Genomic DNA, 20,603 nt, shown 5'->3' on the forward strand with positions numbered 1-20,603 from the left:
GCACACGAAAGCTAATAATAATAATAATAATAATAATAATAATAATAATAATAATAATAATAATAATTTATTATTTAAACCCTGCCCATCTGGCTGGGCTTCCCCAGCCACTCTGGGCGGCTTGCAACAAAATATTAAAATACAGTAATGCATCAAACATTAAAAGCTTCCCTAAACAGGGCTGCCTTCAGATGTCTTCTAAAAGTCTGGTAGTTGTTGTTCTCTTTGACATCTGGTGGGAGGGCGTTCCACAGGGCGGGTGCCACCACTGAGAAGGCCCTCTGCCTGGTTCCCTGTAACTTGGCTTCTCGCAGGGAGGGAACCGCCAGAAGGCCCTCAGCGCTGGACCTCAGTGTCCGGGCAGAACGATGGGGTGGAGACCCTTCTTCAGGTATACTGGGCCAAGGCCGTTTTGGGCTTTAAAGGTCAGCGCCAACACTTTGAATTGTGCTCGGAAACATACTGGGAGCCAGTGTAGGTCTTTCAAGACCGGGGTTAGATGGTTTCGGCGGCTGCTCCCAGTCACCAGTCTAGCTGCTGCATTCTGGATTAGTTGTAGTTCCCAGGTCATCTTCAAAGGTAGCCCCACGTAGAGTGCATTGCAGTAGTCCAAGCGAGAGATAACCAGAGCATGCACCACTCTGGCGAGACAGTCCGTGGGCAGGGAAGGTCTCATTTTGTGTACCAGGTGGAGCTGGTAGACAGCTTCCCTGGACACATAATTAACCTGCGCCTCCATGGACAGCTGTGAGTCCAGAATGACTCCCAGGCTGTGCACCTGGTCCTTCAGGGGCACAGTTACCCTATTCAAGACCAGGGAATCCCCCACACCCACCCGCCTCCTGTCCCCCAAAACCAGTACTTCTGTCTTGTCAGGATTCAACCTCAATCTGTTAGCCACCATCCATCCTCCAACCGCCTCCAGGCACTCACACAGGACCTTCACCGCCTTCACTGGTTCTGATTTGAAAGAGAGGTAGAGCTGGGTATCATCTGCATATTGATGGACACCCAGTCCAAACCCCCTGATGATCTCTCCCAGCGGCTGCATGTAGATGTTGAAAAGCATGGGGAAGAGGTTGCCCTCTTCTGTACACCTTCCATCTTGTCAATATCCTTCTTAAATTGTGGTGTCCAGAATGGGACACAGGACTCCAGGTGGGTTCTGATCAAGGCAGAATAGAGTGGCACTGTGACTTATCTTGAACTGGACACTGATCTGGAAATTATCCTAATCCCGCAATTACAGTCTGGATACGAGAGGGACGCTTTCATAATTTTGGGTACCTGTAGTTTGAGTGGGGTGGATATCCTCCGCTGCCTAGTCTCACAAGGTGGAGGTGGGCAGCAGGGATGCTGAGAGATGCACAATCGCAGAACTGGACTAGACCCCAAGGTCGTTTCAGTGGTTTGAAGCTCCCTCTTTTGCAAAACTGGAAAGGGAGAAATGTGCAGACGTGGTGGAAACATGAAAATGTAGCAACAACAAAAGCATCAAAGAGAATACCTGAGCCCTGCTTACTCCACCATGCAAAAGAAGGGGAGAGAGAGAGCGTGTGGGGGAGAGAGAAATTACCTGCCCCCATCACCCCTCCCCAGAGACAGAACTGTCCAGAGGAACAGAAACTTCCCAAGCCATGCAAGAGCTGGAAAAGGCAAAGGAAGAAAAATGCCCTCTCTATTTCTTTCCTCCAGGCTTTCGATGCTGTATCTGAAGAGGCTGGGTTAGTTCTATTATTATTATTATTATTATTATTATTATTATTATTATTATTAAATTTGCTTAGTAACATAACATTATTATATATATTCTATAAAACAAAGAATACAGAACAAAATTCATTCATACTACAATGCCCAACTACATAACATTAATATATATGGTTTCTGAAAAAAAGGCTTACATAACAAAATCAATTCAAAATACCATCCGGTTTACTTTCCCCCCCTTTCCCCTCCCCCCCACTCCAGCCCTCCCCACCCCCAGTCAGGCCTTCCTTCTTCATATCTTTATCCATTTACACAGTCTGTTCATTCGAGCTTGTATGTTAGTGTTGGCTTCCCCTCTTTCTATCCAGTTCCTGTAAAATGCCCATTTATTTGTGGTTCTTTGGCATTTATTTTCCCATCTATCCTCTGCCACTATCTGTGTGAATATTTCTGATTGTACGTTGTCAGGGCTGCCTCAGGTCCCAGCTCACAGAGGACCAACGCCAGTCCGTTGTTATATAAAATAGTCTTTATTGAAGTTCAGTTTCTCATTTACAGCCACGGCGCGCAGCTCTACATCTTGAACCTAGACCGCCGAAGCTCCGTCTGAGTCTCCTCCCCCCAGACACCAGTTTAAGACCCTAGCCTTGCTCCACCTCTTCCTCTGCTCCCTCCTCCTCTGGGTCCGCCTGTCCGTCGGGGCTTTCCCCTTTCTAGACTCTTCTGACGCTGAGTCCCCCGAGTCTTCCCCCTCCCTCCGGCGGGCTTTAGGACCTGGTTCCCAATCCGGGCTTTCTGCTGTCCCGCGCGCCTGTACATTTGAACTTGGCGTGCGCGCCCAGCCTGCCACCTTCCTTCTGACCGTTATACTGCTCCTGTCGCTGCTTCCCTCTTCGGGGACGCTAGCTGGGCCTGACTCCTCCTCCCTGCTTGCCGGAGGAGACGCTGACTCTGACCTATGGGGCTCTTCCCCCCACTACGCTCTGGTGGGGAAGCTGGTCCTGATTTCCAGCTACTGCTTTGGGAGTCTCCGCTGGCCCCCTGCTTCTGGTGTGTCCCCCCTGGGACCCCCCTTGCCCTGGCCATCGGCGCCCCCTTCTGGGAATCTTCTGATTCACTGGAGAGGCTCATGGAATCTCTCGGGTCACTGTCATTCTCCCCTCCGCTGCCCTCAGATTCCTCCCCCTCGCTCTCCATTTCCTCTCTCCCCTGTGCCTCTGCTCCTGAGCCCCTGACATACGTATTCAAAAACATAATCATTCCATTTGTCAGGCTCGGTTAGTTCTGAGCTCACTCAGCTTCCTGACTTGTTTGCCGCTCCAGCCTTCAGCCCCTGGAACAAGCGAGGAAGCAAAGTGGCGCATAGAAAGTGACACACTTTAGCATGTGCAGAGTGCATTTCACAACCCCTATTGCAACTGGGCAACTGCAGCCAGGCCCCACAGATACCTGCATCAGGCGTGGCTCCTCATTCAGCATTCTTGATCATTTCTTACCGAAATAACAATATTATTCATACGATTGTCCTCATCGTTTAGCCAAATTTATACACGCTTGGTTGTACGCAGAACCTCTAAGCAGTTAACAAAAAATAAATATTGTCAATAAAAGACAAAAGGTAAAAAAAGTGTGTGTTTTTAAAAATCAAAGTCAACACTTAAAACCAGATTAAAACCCATATCAACTTCTACACGTCTGGGTAGGTTGCCTAAACTAAATTGTTTTAAAGGTAAAGGTAAAGAGACCCCTGACCATCAGGTCCAGTTGTGGCTGACTCTGGGGTTGCGGTGCTCATCTCGCTTTATTGGCCGAGGGAGCCGGCACACAGCTTCTGGGTTATGTGGCCATGTGGACGAAGAGTCGGACACGACTAAACAACAACAGTTGGTACCCACAAATCCTTTGCAACACGTAGGGGTATTTTATGGAATTATAGTGGTTTTGGGGGCTGCTGGGAATTGCAGTCCAAGACATGTGGAGGGCACCAGGTTGGGGGAAGCTGCCAGGGGGCAATGGACTCATAAGCATTCACTAGCCATGCACCAAACATGGAGTGGGGAGCCAGGGGTGGGGAGGTGGTGCTTGAGAATGACGTTCCCTGCGGTCATGTAGACGCAGCTCCCACCCATCCACCTGCTCCAGGTGTAGCTCTAAGCTTGCCTGTCTGGAACGGGAGTTGCTTCCCTGCCTCCGGGTCTCGTCCTTGCTCAGAGAAGATGCTGAGTCAGCAGGAGCCTGCACATCTGCAGTAGAGGACCCATGCACTGCTGATATTAATCAATGTGTTTCTATCAGACTCTGGCAGGCGCCCTGGGCCTGCAGCTGTGACAGCACCTTGGGAAATGAAGTGCAGGCAGGAGAAGAGATGCCGGAGAACAACAAAAACAGAAGCAGGCGTGGAAAAGGCCCACGTTTGCTTACCCATCCCATCTTCAGCGAATACGATCGGCTGTCGCTGTTGCCATCTCAGTTTGCAAACAATACAAAACCCAGCTTTGCATTTCCTTTGCACTGAAATGAACGTGCAATAACATAACGACACTGTGACTTGCGTAGTTTTCATAATCACTGTATTTTTCTCTCTATAAGACGCACCAGACCACAAGACGCACCTAGTTTTTGGAAGAGGAAAACAAGAAAAAAAATATTCTGAATCCCAGAAGCCAGGACAGCAAGCGGGAGCGCTGTGCAGCTATCCCACTTGCTGTCCTGGCTTATGGGATAGCCACGCGCAGCCTCTCCTGGGCAGGGGATGAAGGCTCCCACTGCCCAGGAGAGGCTGCGCGTGGCTAAGGCTCCCCCAAGAACCGCACTCCCTTTAAAGAGCTGTGTGGAGCATGTGTGTGGCTCTTGGAGGCTTTTCCCCAAGGAGGGAGAAGGGCAGCCCTTCTCCCTCCTTGGGGAAAAGCCCCCAAGAGCCGCACACATGCTCCACACAGCTCTTTAAAGGGAGTGCTGAGCAGAGCCTCCTGCCTGCATTCGCTCCATAAGACGCACAAACATTTCCCCTTACTTTTTAGGAGGGGGAAAGTGCGTCTGATAGAGCGAAAAATACAGTAATTGCGTAAATTGCAGAAGTTGCATCCTTTAGCTGCAGCAGAGAGAGTGCCTTGCAATGTCATGGGGGGGAGAATTCAAAGTGTTGGTGCTGAAATTTAAAGCCCTAAACGGCCTTGGCCCAGTATACCTGGAGGAATGTCTCCACCCCCATCGGTCCAGTTCCGAGGGTCTTCTGGCGGTTCCCTCACTGTGAGAAGTGAGGTTACAGGGAACCAGGCAGAAGGCCTTTTCGGTGGTGGCACCCTCCCTGTGGAACGCCCTCCCATCAGATATCAAGGAGATGAGTAACTCTATACCCTTTAGAAAACATCTGAAGGTGGCCCTGTATAGAGAAGGTTTTTTTAATGTTTAATGTAGGGTAGGTCATATTTCAAGAAGTGAACATCTGGAGGGGGTGGAGTTGTTGCACATCCTCAAAAGAAGATGTTTTTGAGCTATTTCTAATGGAATTTGCCAAAATCTACACTTCTGACATGGATTGCCATACATCCAGATTTTACCAGACATTTAAGGTATTTCCACACGCACACTGTTTCCGACGACCGAATCCCGGACGTATGGCAACTCTAGCTTAATGGTCCAGATGGGTGGGGTACAAATAAATTATTATTATTATTATTATTATTATTATTATTATTATTATACATGCCACCCAGAGTGAGGGGTACAAATGAAAAAGTTGTTGTTGTTGTGCATTTTGTGTTCTCATTTTGTATTTTTACGTTGTGAACCACCCTGCTTTCTTTGGTTGTAGGATGGTATACAAATTTAATAAAGAAAGAAAAATTTAAAATAAAATAAATATGAAAATCGAGAGGCCTCGGTGACCAGCCGCCACCTAACTCTTGCACCCTGCGGCGGTGTATTGACTTTCTTGCTGATCTGGGAATGACAGCCGGCTTGTGAAAGGAAATCACTCAGGCAGGACAATGCGCCACGCACTTAACAGCTTGTTACAGGAACAAGAGCCGATGGAGATTTAAAAACACAGATTTCCATGGAGGCCGGAATTCCTCATGAAAACATCCTCTGGCATTCACCCTTAATTCCCAGGGCTCGCCAGCATCCCTGTTTGCAAAAGGACAGAGCTATGAGGAATGTCTGACTAGGGGCTCTAAGCTCCCCCTCCTTGTTGTCCCTGTTGCCCAAAAACATTTGCCTCACCTCCTCGCCACCTGGGTGCGTCAGCATCAAGGGTTTGAAGCAGGGGTCAGCAACCTTTTTCAGCCGTAGGCCGGTCCACTGTCCCTCAGACCATGTGGTAAAGGTAAAGATGTCTTTTAAAGATAAGATAGCTGCTTATTTCCTTCACATCTGAAGGGAGGGCGTTCCACAGGGCAGGTGCCACCACCAAGAAGGCCCTCTGTCTGGTTCCCTGTAACTTGGCTTCTCGCAATGAGGGAACCGCCAGAAGGCCCTCAGTGCTGGACCTCAGTGTCCGGGCTGAACGCTGAGGATGGAGACGCTCCTTCAGGTATACAAGGAAAAGAAGCAGGGTTTTTTTCTTATAACAATATATTTACCTGCTTCATCTCCGCCCCCCAATGACTGAGGTGAAACATGAAGCGGCAAAGCTGTAGCTCACGGCTGCTTGTTCTCTCGGCTGGGAAGCCTCGAGGAGAGACGTCCCACGATGCCTCTGGTGCCACGATGAGCTCTCTTTTGCCAGGTCACGTGCGGGTGAGAAGCACCGGCCTCTCCATTGCCTTGTGCCCCTCGGGCCAAGAAGTCCGGCAAAGGGCTTGTTTTCACCTCAGGCTGTGCCATTCCTGCTGCGGGAGATGGGCAGGGCTGTGTGTGCGCGAGTTTGTGTCCCTCCATCCTTGCAGCAGGCATGCCAGCCCTGCCCTTTCCTCGGCTTCCCTCTGGAGGAGCCCGCCAGGTCTGTGCCACCTTCGCCATCAATCTTTCAGGAGCTGGAGTGGCTGCTCCCCCGGGGAAGAGGCATTAGCTCAGGCTGAGGTAACACCGGACAAGCAGCGGAGGGGAAACAGTGGCGGCTGCCACGGTAAACAAGGCGACACCTGCCAGGAACCATGAAATATTCATCCATGCCCTGCTGCCGCGCTCAGGTAAGGGAGCCTGCCTCCGCCAGGCCAGGCATCAAAAATGCAGCGCAGCCTGGCATGCGGCGGGGGCTTGCTTAAAGATGCATGACCCTATTTTTGTAGCATGCCCATCATCCCATCTGTCACCTCATCTCCGTCTTCCTGTCGAAGAGAGTGCTGGAGGGAGCGAAAGAGGGCGGGTTTAGGAGCAGGAAGGATGGAATATACTTGGAGTCGAGAGTGGATTTCATGCTCTTTACTCAGCTCAGAGTAGTGAGGAATGCCAGTTCCCCCATAATGTCTGCTTTATATACATTATTTACACAATGGGCCCCACGTGATTGGCTAATTCCGGGATTCTCCTGTAGGCCAATCTGGTTGCGGATTCACTTCCACCTGGAGCTGGATTGGGTGGCTCCTGCGGACCAATCAGACTGCTGCATTCTGGATCCTATTGTTCTAGGACCAATCAGACTGCTGCATTCTGGATCCTATTGTTCTAGGACCCATCAGACTGCTGTATTCTGGATCCTCTTGTTCTAGGACCAATCAGACTGCTGCATTCTGGACCCTATTGTTCTAGGACCAATCAGACTGCTGCATTCTGGACCCTATTTTTCTAGGACCAATCAAGCTGCTGCATTCTGGACCCTATTGTTCTAGGACCAATCAAGCTGCTGCATTTTGGATCCTATTGTTCTAGGACCAATCAGACTGCTGCATTCTGGACACTATTCAACTCAGTACATAACAAAGAACCTGCCTGATATTCCATCAGACCTTTGGGCCCACCTAGCATGGTGTCGCTTGCAACAACGGACATGGCTCTACTTGAGGGTTCTCCACCTGGAGATGCTGTAGCCTTCTGCCTGCAAAGCAGATGCTCTACCGGTGAACTACAGCCTGTGGGGAGGATTTAGCTCTGGCAGAAGCAAGAGGGATTTGGAGCAGATTAGCAGTCAGAAAAAGGCTTTTGCATGACTCTCCAAATGTCCCTGTTTTCCAGGAACAGTCCTGGGTTTACGGAAGCCGTCCCGATTTCTGATTTGCTCCCGGAATGCCCCGCTTTTCCTTAAGGTAAAGGGTAAAGGGGACCCCTGACCATTAGGTCCAGTTGTGGCCGTCTCTGGGGTTGCGGCACTCATCTTGCTTTATTGGCCGAGGAAGCCGGTGTACAGGAGCAGGGACCGAGCAACGGGAGCTCACCCCGTGACGGGGATTCAAACCGCCAACCTTCTGATAGGCAAGTCCTAGGCTGTGTGGTTTAACCCACAGCGCCACCCGTGTCCACCGCTTTTCCTTAGGATGTCCCTATTTTCATCAGAGAAATCTTGGAGGGTATAGAGTTCTGTGACCCCCTCAAGCCAAGGATGTATAACTCTACAACCTTTAGAAGATATCTGATGGCAGCCCTGTACAGGGAAGTTTTTTTTAATGTTTAATGTTCTATTGTGCTTTTACAAATGTTGGGAGCCACCCAGAGTGGCTGGGGCAACCCAGTCAGATGGGAAGGGTATAAATATTATTATTACCGTATTGGTTCGAATATAAGCCGCACCCAAATATAAGCCGCACCTTTAAAATTCAGGGGGGGGGGGGGAGAGAAAAAGACAATACCTGAATAGAAGCCGTTCCCTTAAACCTCCATTTTACCGTATGTCAGCAGTGATTTCATAAAAGCCAGTTTTTGTAATGTCATGCACTTAAGCCGCGCTTTAACTTTTCACAGTCGGAATTTGGAAAGAAATGGTGAGGCTTATATTCTGGCCAATACAGTATTAGGAAGAGGCCATCCCTATTTTCATGGGAGAAATGTTGGAGAGCATGCAGGCTTACAAAGCCAAGCTATTTTCCTGAAAGTGCAAAACACTGATTGGCTGATTCTGAGCCAAACTAGACCCAGTAACACCCCCAGTGATGTCAGTGGGAGCAGGCACAGGCCCACTCCTCCTCCCCCTCCTCCCTGAGCTTCCAAACAGATGCCCGTTGCCTGAGAAAAACTCCATTTCCCATAGTCCCAGATGCCTAGTCCACAGATAGAATAGCTGCAGGCCAAGTGCCAGAGAGCAGAGAGAGATTTCCCCCTCCATTCTGCCATCACTGGAGCCGCAAGGGCAGTATGTGGGTGGGTCGCCAGGGGAGGAGATTTGGAGGCAGGGACGAAGAGAGAATGAGGGAGTCTTGATTTCCTCTTCGGCTCAGATTAAAATCCAAGCCGGAGAAGAACTTCATTAGGCAAGATGTTGCTTCCAACCATTGCAATCTGCAGCCTTCTCTTTCAGCACATTACTTTCTATGGCCTTGTATCGTCTCAAACTGTTTGAGCTTTGGGGCTTGTCTCTCTTCCCCCCTCAGCCGTCCCTTTGCAACAGCCAAGGTGCATATGGGGCAGGAGACAGAAACTGCTGCGCTGCGGATCTCTTTGCAAAACCAAGAAAACCTCTCGTGCCTGAGCGCCACCGCTCAGTGCTCTGTGCAAACGGGGAATAACTTGCATGTTTGGATTGCCATTTGCATATGGCCATGCATTTCAGCATATGGTTGTTGTCAGTATTATACTGTGTTGGGGGTTAGCCCGGGGACCGGACTGTTTGCAGACTGCACACACTTCGTTTCTTGCAGATGTCAAATTAGCAACTTCTCCCAGCTTGAGCCCAGAGGCTGACGACTTAACTCTCCCTTCGCAAGTGGTGCTGGGGATCTGAGCGCTGTTGTTTGAGTCTATAGTACAGGAGAGGCAAAGCTCAGTGAGAGAGCATTTGCCCTGTACACAGAAGACCCCTTGGCATCTCCAGGTCAGGTTAGGGAACGACTCCTTGTCTGAAACCCCCAAAGAACCGCTGCCAGCCAGGCGGACAATCAGTGCTGGATTTATGGATAAGCTAAACAAGCTATAGCTTAAGGCCCCACTCTCTTGGGGGCCCCTCAAAATTGAAAAACAAACAAACTGGATGTACATTTCCAAAATAGAAGATAAAAAACAAACAAAATAAAACCTCCATACAGCAACAGTGTTTTGTGTTGTGCAAGCTCCTATGATATGCCATGGGCCCTGCCTGCTAGCCTGCTCCCTAAAATATCACTGGTTTGCTCATTTCTAAGTATAGGGTGCCTACATACAGACTGGTTGCATGGAAACATGTGCAAATGGCTTTAGATACCTAAGTAAAGGTAAAGGGACCCCTAACCGTTAGGTCCAGTCGTAGCCGACTCTGGGGTTGCGGCGCTCATCTCGCTTTACTGGCCGAGGGAGCCGGCGTACAGCTTCTGGGTCATGTGGCCAGCAGGACTAAGCCGCTTCTGGCAAACCAGAGCAGTGCACGGAAACGCCGTTTACCTTCCCGCCAGAGCGGTACCTATTTATCTACTTGCACTTTGACGTGCGCTTTTCGAACTGCTAGGTTGGCAGGAGCAGGGACCGAGCAACGGGAGCTCACCCCGTCGCGGGGATTCGAACCGCCGACCTTCTGATTGGCAAGTCCTAGGCTCTGTGGTTTAACCCACAGCGCCACCCGTGTCCCTTTAGATACCTATTATTAGGTCCATAAATTACCATACAGTGGTACCTCTGGATATGAATTTAATTCATTCCGGGGGTCCATTCTTACCCTGAAACATTCGCATCCAGAGGTGCCGCTTTTGCGCATGCACGCGCAGCAGAAACCTTCCCATTACTTCCGGGTTTACCGCGTGCATAGCCCCAAGGATACATATCCAGAGGTGTTCACAACTAGAGGTACCACTGTATAGCATATATTCAGCTGTCCTTCCTGTTGACGAAGGACAGCTGGACATATAAAGGGCCCCATTACCTTCAGGAGCTTAGGGCAGTCATAGGCAAACTCGGCCCTCCAGATGTTTTGGGACTACAACTCCCACCATCCCTAGCTAACAGGACCAGTGGTCAGGGATGATGGGAGTTGTAGTCTCAAATCATCTGGAGGACCAAGTTTGCCTATGCCTGGCTTAGGGCCTCATCAAACCTAAATACGGTCCTGTGGACAATACAAAGCTTGTTGTTGTTGTTTAGTTGTTTAGTCTTGTCCATCTCTTCGTGACCCCCTGGACCAGAGCACGCCAGGCACTCCTGTCTTCCACCACCTTCCCCAGTTTGGGCAAACTGATGCTGGTAGCTTCGAGAACACTGTCCCACCATCTCGTCCTCTGTCCTCCCAGCACCAGGGTCTTTTCCAGGGAGTCTTCTCTTCTCATGAGGTGGCCAAAGTCTTGGAGCCTCAGCTTCAGGATCTGTCCCTCCAGTGAGCACTCAGGGCTGATTTCCTTCAGAATGGAGAGGTTTGATCTTCTTGCAGTCCATGGGACTCTCAAGAGTCTCCTCCAGCACCATAATTCAAAAGCATCAATTCTTCGGTGATCAGCCTTCTTTATGGTCCAGCTAGATGGACCCAATGGTCTGACCATGCAGTTTCCTATGTTCCTATGCTGTTGGACCACAGCCCCACATCATCCCTGACTCTGTTGGCTTGGCTTGGGCAGATGGGAATTGAAGTCCAACATCCGTCACTTCTCCAAGACCAGGAGAAAAGGGTTGAAAGCAAATCAGAAGTCGAGATGACGGGTTTCCCACTCTCCTCTTCTCTTTGTCTAATTGGCTAGATCTGCTTTCGTCAGTCACTGCTATAACTTCATGGGTGTTGGGGGGGGACTGGAGGAGGGACCCCTCCTTTCTCCCACCTGTGGATGCCCTTGGCCAGGGTGTGACTCAGGACGATACATCCATTTCATTTTCTTCCATTTTTCATTTTTCCATTCTTGAGTTCCGTTCTCCCCATTTCTGTGTCAGCTGTGCGTGTGTGTTGTTTCTTTATAGCTCCACATGAAAATTCGTCAACATTTTCTCCTGATAACCATTTTTCTATGCAATCTCCTCTACAAGCCATTTCTCGTAATCTCATGCATTTATGCGTTGTTTTCACGATTATATGCACTTCCACGCACACTTTAACTGAATATGCCCATTTGAAGAAGTGCCTTTGAAGTGCAGATGCGATAATTTTATACACGCACTGTATATCAGTGGTCTCGGTAGATAGTAAAATTCATGTTAATTTGCTGTTTTAGGGGTTGTTTTCAAAAGTCTGGAACGGATTAATCCATTTCGCATTACTTTCTATGGGAAAGCGTGCCTTGGTTTTGGAATGCTTTGGTTTTGGAACAGACTTCCGGAACAGATTAAGTCTGAGAACCAAGGTACCACTGTATATAGTTTTTTAAATTGTTTTTGTTATATCTTTATATCTTCTTAAAGTGAAAAAAAAAATTGACCCCCCAAAATACATCTGGTCTAGCTCAGCAGAGTCTTTCCCAGTTCTGCCTGAAGTTTCAGGGATTGAAGCTGCAAGGCAGCTCTACAAGAAAGCCACACACACACACCCGAAATTCTGGACTTGCATGGCGATTCAAGCATAATTAAACCCAACCAAAGAATGCCATGCTACTTAGCTGGCACGGGGAAGACACTAACTAGAAGGATGTTAATTACCCAGTTTATTAGGTGTCGGCATTATCAGCATAACCCTGACGTAATTAGCTCACCACAAACTATCCCACAAATATTAATTGCCTAAAACTTCCCCGGAACTTGGATGTATTAATAAAGACAGTAATTATGTATGGATTGTGTTTGCTGAGAGTTAATGACATGGGGATTTGATTTGTCCCTCCTAAAAGCGATAAAGTCAAGGAAGTGTTCTCCAAACAATCAATTGATATTTAATTAACAAACACAGCCCTTTCAGAGAAAACCTAAATTAAAAGACCACAACGTCTAATCTAAAGTGTTATGGTGACATCTCTGGGTTCTCTGAATGCACCAATTTGCCCGCCCATCCGATGGCGGGTTTGCAAAGGTTCTCGTGCAGAGGCTGCTGGGAATGAGGACAACGGCGGCTTGTTCTTTGTTGATTAGCTAATTTAACGAAACCATTTTGGCAACCCGGAACTGAGCATCCTACTAGAACTACAGGCGGAGTGTTGTTTATTGACTTAGCAAGGTGAGATCCTACAGCACGGAGTTTCCCCATTACAGTGGTACCTCTGATTGAGAACAGGATCCGTTCCGGAGGCCTGTTCGCAACATCAAAAGAACGCAACCCACAGCGGCACGGGTTGCAATTCACAGCTTCTGCGCATGCGCATGACGTCATTTTGCACTTCTGCGCATGCGCGAGTGGCAAAACCTGGAAGTAACCCTTTCTGGTACTTCCTTTTTTTTTTTTTATAAGATATTTATTCAAGATTTTTTACATTTATCACCAAACACATATAATCCCATCCCCAACAATACAGTAAACAAACAAAAAAGATATAACAGTAAAGATACATACAAAAAAGAGAAAAAGAAAGAAAAAACAAAATTATAACATCATATCCAAATTCTTAATGTTCATACTTTCCTCACTTTTGGACTTCCTCACATCTTCCATTCCTGCTTTCCAGGTTTGTAAAATTCTAAACAGCAAATTATCACCTTGTTTCAATTTCTTATTTGTATTTTCCCCATATTATGTCTCTAAATTTAAGTTTATTTTCCCAAAGCTTGAATGCTTAGACATAATATTAACCCAAAAATTAACTTTTTTTCAAATTTCATCTATTCTCAGATTCTTATCAACTAACTTACTGATGCCACATTTATTTTTACTCTTGCATCGTCTTAACACTCATACAATTTACAATGTTTTTGTAAGTAGTCCTTGAATTTCTTCCAATCCTCTTCCACTGCTTCCTCTCCCAGGTCACGGATTCTGCCAGTCATTTCTGCTAGTTCCATGTAGTCTATCAGTTGCATCTGCCATTCTTCCAGCGTGGGCAAGTCTTGAGTTTTCCAATGTTTAGCTATCAGTATCCTTGCTGCTGTTGTTGCATACATAAAAAATGTGCAATCCTTCTTTAACACCCTCTGGCCGACAATGCCCAAAAGCAAGGCCTCTGGTCCTTTCTGGTACTTCCAGGTCAGTGCAGGATGTAACCTGAAATAACGTAACATGAAGCGGACGTAACATGAGGTATGACTGTACTCCTCTGCAAGTTGAGAGTGGATCCTTCCACGATAAGCCAGCAAAACATGAAATCAGCACAGTGTCTATGAACAAAAGGTTCTTTGCTAGGGAATGGAAGCCAATGTGGAATCACAGAAATGGAGAGCTGAAAGGAAGCCAAAGGGATATCTAGTCCAAACCCTGCAATAAAGGAATCATAACTAAAGAATCTCTGACAGATGTCCATCTGACCTCTACTTAAAAACCTCCAGTGAAGGAGAGTCCACAACCGGTTGGAGGATGGATGGCGGCTAATGGATTGAGGTTGAATCCTGACAAGACAGAAGTACTGTTCTTGGGGGACAGAGGACAGGCAGTTGTGGGGGACTCCCTAGTCCTGAAAGGAGCAACTGTGCCCCCAAAGGACCAGGTGCGCAGCCTGGGAGTCATTTTGGACTCACAACTGTCCATGGAGGCGCAGGTCAATTCTGTGTCCAGGGCAGCAGTTTACCGTCTCCATCTGGTACACAGGCTGAGACTCTACCTGCCTGCAAATTGTCTTGCCAGAGTGGTGCATGCTCTAGTTATCTCCCACTTGGACCACTGCAATGCACTCTACGTGGGGCTACCTTTGAAGGTGACCCGGAAACTACAACTAATCCAGAATGTGGCAGCTAGACTGGTGACTGGGGGCGGCTGCCGAGACCATATAACACCAGTCCTGAAAGACCTACATTGGCTCCCAGTACGTTTCCGAGCACAATTCAAAGGGTTGGTGCTGACCTTTAAAGCCCTAAACGGCCTTGTTCCAGTATACCTGAAGGAGCGTCTCCACCCCCACGATTCAGCCCGGACACCAGGGTCCATCTCCCAAGGGCCTTCTGGCAGTTCCCTCCCTGCGAGAGGTGAGGTTACAGGGAACCAGGCAGAGAACATTACAGATGCCTATTTTCTGAATTTTACTTTAAATATAAATACTATTCTTTTCCTACAACAAACGGTGTGTATTCCCATGTAAAAAACAAAAATAAATGTTTAGCCTCAGGGCAAGAGAAGCAAACTCTATTTTATTCCTGTGGTTACTGGTCTTCTTAAGCATATTTGCAACATTCTGAATGCCGGGCGGAAAGAGCAGTCAAGGATCATTTGGATGAAATTGAATTGAACTGTGTGCTAAGCATGAACTAGTTCATTTTCCTCCAGCAAACAGTGTTTATTCCCATAAAAAAATGTTTAGCCTCAGGGCAGCAGGCACCAGCTCTGTTTATTCCTGTAGTAGTCGTGGTAGCGCTGTGATTTTAAGCAAGCTGAATGTGAAATTGTACATGCTCAGAGTAAATATAAAATCAGAATCAGTGAAATGTGTTTTTGACAGTTCCTCTGATATATAAGAAATGCGGAAGCAGTTGGACAGCGTGGAATTGTGATGTGAAGGGAAAAGCGAGAAAGGAAATGTTAATAGTGTGCTTTGCAACAGAAGTAATACATGGGGCTATTGAAATGTGGGGGTATCTGACCATTCAGATCCAGCTGCACCAGTTTTGGGGACCTTATCTATTATCAGTGCTCCAGCCCCCTAAGAACCTAAAGCAGGGGTCAGCAAACTTTTCCAGCAGGGGGCCAGTCCACTGTACCTCAGACTATATTTTGAAAAATAATAATGAACGAATTCCTATGCCCCACAAATAACCCAGAGATGCATTTTAAATAAAGGCACACATTCTACTCATGTAAAAACATGCTGATTCCCGGACCATCTGCGGGCTGGATTTAGAAAGTGATTGGGCCAGATCCGGCCCCTGGGTCTTAGTTTGCCTACCTATGACCTAAAGGGACAAACTGGAACTGGAATCAGTTTCTTTTTGGACAAGTTGAACTACAACCGGTTCCTTTTCAAAAATGAGCTTTCCAAGCTCTTGTCTAGACACCCTTCAGATTCTGTTGTTCTTGAAGAGTTTGGGCACCTGACCAGCCAAGAACGAGGGATGATGGACTAGAAATTCATTGTTTCCTTGATGGGTGGCAATTGAAATACATTGTGGAATCAATCTGGTTAAAGATGACCAAAAGAATTTACAAACAAACTTTCTCGTGTCTGCTGCTACAAATATAACACAGCATTGGAAAACAAGCTACTGTGCTAAGTTTACCTGAGAGGTGTAATGGGAGACTGTGGAACAAAGCCTTTATACAGCATCTTGAAGCACTAATGAAAACGAAGGCCAAGGACAATTTGGAAATCCTATGGTACATTCAGTGCACCCAAACTGGGAAGGCTGACTCCTCAATACCAGCTGCCTATGGCTTACTCTGGGACAAACTATTAAAACACAGTGTAACCTTCTGTAAGCTATTTTGCAAATCTGCTTTACATTTGACTGTTATCATTTTCATTGTAGATGAATAATAATAATAATAATAATAATAATAATAATAATAATAATAATAATTTATTATTTGTACCCCGCCCATCTGGCTGGGTTTCCCCAGCCACTCTGGGCGGCTTCCACAGAGACCAAAAATACACTAAAATGTCACACATTAAAAACTTCCCTGAACAGGGCTGCCTTAAGATGTCTTCTGAATGTTTCTTCAGTGTTGAAGCTTCGTTGGGCTGGTCATGTTGTCCGGATGCCTGATGATTGTCTTCCAAAGCAACTACTCTATTCCTAACATAAAAATGGAAAGTATAATGCTGGTGGTCAACAAAGGAGCTTTAAAGACTGTCTCAAGGCAAATCTAAAAAAATGTAGTATAAACACTGACAACTGGGAAACACTGGCTTGCGAGTGCTCTAGTTGGAGAACAGCCTTTACCAAAGGTGTCATGGGCTTTGAAGACACTCGAACTCAGGACGCAAGGGAGAAACATGCTAAGAAGGCGGCACGCGTGGCAAATCCACACTGTGATCAACTCCCGCCTGGGAACCAATGTCCCCACTGTGGAAGGATGTGTGGATCCAGAACTGGCCTCCAATCACTTACGGACTCATTGCTAAAACCGTGTTTATGGAAGACAATTTTACTTGGCTACGAGGAATGCCTGCTTCTTGGGAGAAAAGCAGTGACAAACCTAGACAGCATCTTAAAAAGCAGAGACATCACCTTGCCCACAAAGGTCCGTATAGTTCAAGCTATGGTTTTCCCAGTAGTCATGTATGGAAGTGAGAGCTGGACCATAAAGAAGGCTGATTGCCAAAGAATGGATGCTTTTGAATTCTGGTGCTGGAGGAGACTCTTGAGAGTCCCATGGACTGCAAGAAGATCAAACATCTCCATTCTGAAGGAAATCAGCCCTGAGTGCTCACTGGAAGGACAGATCCTGAAGCTGAGGCTCCAAGACTTTGGCCACCTCATGAGAAGAGAAGACTCCCTGGAAAAGATCCTGATGTTGGGAGAGATGGAGGGCACAAGGAGAAGGGGATGACAGAGGACGAGATGGTGGGACAGTGTTCTCGAAGCTACCAGCATGAGTTTGACCAAACTGCGGGAGGCAGTGGAGGACAGAAGTGCCTGGCGTGCTCTAGTCCATGGGGGTCATGAAGAGTCGGACACAACTAAACGACTAAACAACAACAACAACGAGGTACCACCAAAGAAGAAAAAGGGATGCATTGATTGTTTCTTGGTTGGCATATTGGGATTGCTTGTTATATATATTTTCAAAAACTGGAAACTATATCGTGAATTCCCTACATCCTGTTGATGCAGGGTCGTATCCTGACTACTGTCATTTGTTGATGCTCAGCGCCTTCTTCATTTATAACCACTGGTTATCTTGGTTTGGTGAGGGGAAGGCTGAAACAGAGACAGATGCTTCGGAAGATTTACTTAGCAACTAAAACAATATTAACTAAGTGGATGCAAATCAACAGGTATGTTGAAGGGATGTTGCTTTTTAAGAGACATCGCAGCTGAAATGACTTAGCTGAACAAAGGGAATTATTCAGAATGTGACTAACGTGCATGTAAGATATCCTCAAGAAATCAGGAAAGAAGTTTTAAAGGCTTCAAGAGAATTCAAGTGCCGTTAGATCTGTGGCCCAGCAGTTTTTACGTACATGACAGGAAAGGTTTTGGAGAACTGGACCCCCTGGGGTTGGGGGGAGAAGGCAGCCATCACCGTCAGACCCTGGGGGTTTTTGTTCTTGGGGAAACACCAAGATCAATTCACAGGTCGCCTTACAGAACTTGGAACTCTCCTGCCCTGGGTTTCTCAAATAGGACAAATATGGGAGTTTATTGTTTTACTTCCTGAAGGCCTTTCCCTCGGGACTTCTTACAGGAGAATGCATTTTTGTTCCAACACTTGGATAAATGGGTCTTTTCCATCACTGTCTGTTTTGTTTTAAATGTATTTACAGCTTCAATACAAGCAAAGGTGAACTGCCATCAACCATCATCAGTATACCTGAAGGAGCATCTCCACCCCCATCGTTCTGCCCGGACACTGAGGTCCAGCGCCGAAGGCCTTCTGGCAGTTCCCTCATTGTGAGAAGCAAAGCTACAGGGAACCAGGCAGAGGGCCTTCTTGGTGCTGGCGCACGCCCTGTGGAACTCCCTCCCACCAGATGTCAAGGAAATAAACAACTATCTCACTTTTGGAAGAAACCTGAAGGCGGCCCTGTTCAGGGAAGTTTTTAATGTGTGACGTTTTATTGCTTTTTTATTATGAATAATATTCTGTTGGGAGCTGCCCAGAGTGGCTGGCAAAACCCAGCCAGATGGGCGGGGTATAAATAATAAATTATTATTATCATTATCATCATTATGTAGGATGGATTTTCTCCGCATGCACACATTTTTGCAAGAATCTTCCCTTACACAATGCATCATTTTCATATGTTGATTTGCACTGAGATTTGCATCTTTGCATGCCGTGTTCATTAATGTATGCATTATTTTTTGCAGACTTTCCCAATACAGGCAGTCTTCAACATACTTTTTTGTTACAGAGCTGCCTGGTGAAATTCTGAGAAGGGCACAAATTCTGGAAGGATAGCTGTGTTTCGGCTCACATCCTGTTTTGGGAAGCGCAGATTTGATAGCTTGCATGAAAATGCGAAGAGACTTTCTTCCCCCATCCCTACACGAGAGTAACCCCCATAGATTTCTCTGGCACCAGGAGCACTGTGCATGTGTCTTTGCACATGTATGGCCCAGTGTCTCTTCTGATGGGCCGTAAATAAGAGATTCTCCCTGTCCACCTGGCCTGTTTGTCTCTGTGAAATATTCATCAGCATCTGATTAAGTTTTCAGGAAAGGGCTCAGCCATCCAGGTGGGACTCTTCTGCTCCAACTGCCAGGGGAGAAGTGGGGGGAGGCTGTGAGCTTCTCTCTCCCCTTCCCAGTCTTGCTGTGAATGAAAAGCATGTGAGTAAACAGAACAGGGAAGAGATACTATACAACAATTTCGTAACTAAGCTTTCAGCGCCGTTGTTTTACATAGAAAATCTAGAGAGCTGCAAAAAACCCTTTGTTGTGCCTACGAGACATCAGGAGATCAGTATGTCGGGGTCTTACTGCTATTATTAAAAGGTAAAGGTACCCCTGCCCGTACGGGCCAGTCTTGCCAGACTCTAGGGTTGTGCGCTCATCTCACTCTATAGGCCAGGAGCCAGTGCTGTCTGCAGACACTTCCGGGTCACGTGGCCAGCGTGACATCGCTGCTCTGGCAAGCCAGAGCCGCACACGGAAACACCGTTTACCTTCCCGCTAGTAAGCGATCCCTATTTATCTACTTGCACCCGGGGGTGCTTTCGAACTGCTAGGTTGGCAGGCGCTGGGACCGAACGACAGGAGCGCACCCCGTCGCAGGGATTCGAACCACCGACCTTTCGATCGGCAAGTCCTAGGTGCTGAGGCTTTAACCCACAGCGCCACCTGCGTCCCACTGCTATTATTATTACTACTTAATAGCAGATGGGGCTCGTCAACCCGGGAAGGTAGCCTATCCAGGAGGAAGAAAACAGATCCTAGACTTCCAATGCCTTGCCGGATATGTTCAGGAGAAGACAAGGCTAAGGAGTAAACCCTATGTTAAGTTGTGGGTGAACATATCAGATGACACAGCGATTCTTCAAACAGCTCTTGTTTATTCAAAGGCCAGAACAGAACTGAACTGAAGAGCTCAGTCAGCCTGCTTATATAGAGCTCCAGAACAACGTAACTGTAGCAACTTTCTAAAACTATCCAATCACCGAACGTCACTTTCGATCCTTCATTTGCATAACTATCTACAGTATCCCCCTGCTGGCCCAGGGTGAGAACTTCAGTACATAACACCCTACACCAGGGGTGTCAAAACTTTTTTCAAAGAGGGCCAGATTTGATGAAGTGAACATGTGTGAAGGCTGATCAAGTTGTTGAGCTTTGAAGTTGAGCTTTTTTTATGATTTTACCCCAGGCTGAGAGGGGGGACTAGACATCTGAGCAGCCCAGGACCTCCAAACACTCTTGCTCAGGCTTGTGCCCTGGGAAAGTCACTTCGGTGATGCTGACACAGTGGTTTGACTTCACCTCCAGGGGTACCCTCCATTGTCTCTTCACTTATATTGTTGTTGCTGTTGTAGTTGTAATTAATTAATATTTTTTTTTATTAGTTACTCTTTCAGTTTGGTCCTAGTGCTGCAAGGGTCATGTGTAGATATATATTCTCTGAGCATCATTAGTCTGTACAGTCGTACCTTGGTTTTCAAACCAAATGCATTCCAGAAGTCCATTCAACTTCCAAAACGTTCGGAAACAAAGGCGCGGCTTCCAATTGGCTGCAGGAACATCCTGCA

The sequence above is a fragment of the Podarcis muralis genome, chromosome 8, assembly GCF_964188315.1.
Source record: "Podarcis muralis chromosome 8, rPodMur119.hap1.1, whole genome shotgun sequence".
NCBI lineage: Eukaryota > Metazoa > Chordata > Lepidosauria > Squamata > Lacertidae > Podarcis > Podarcis muralis.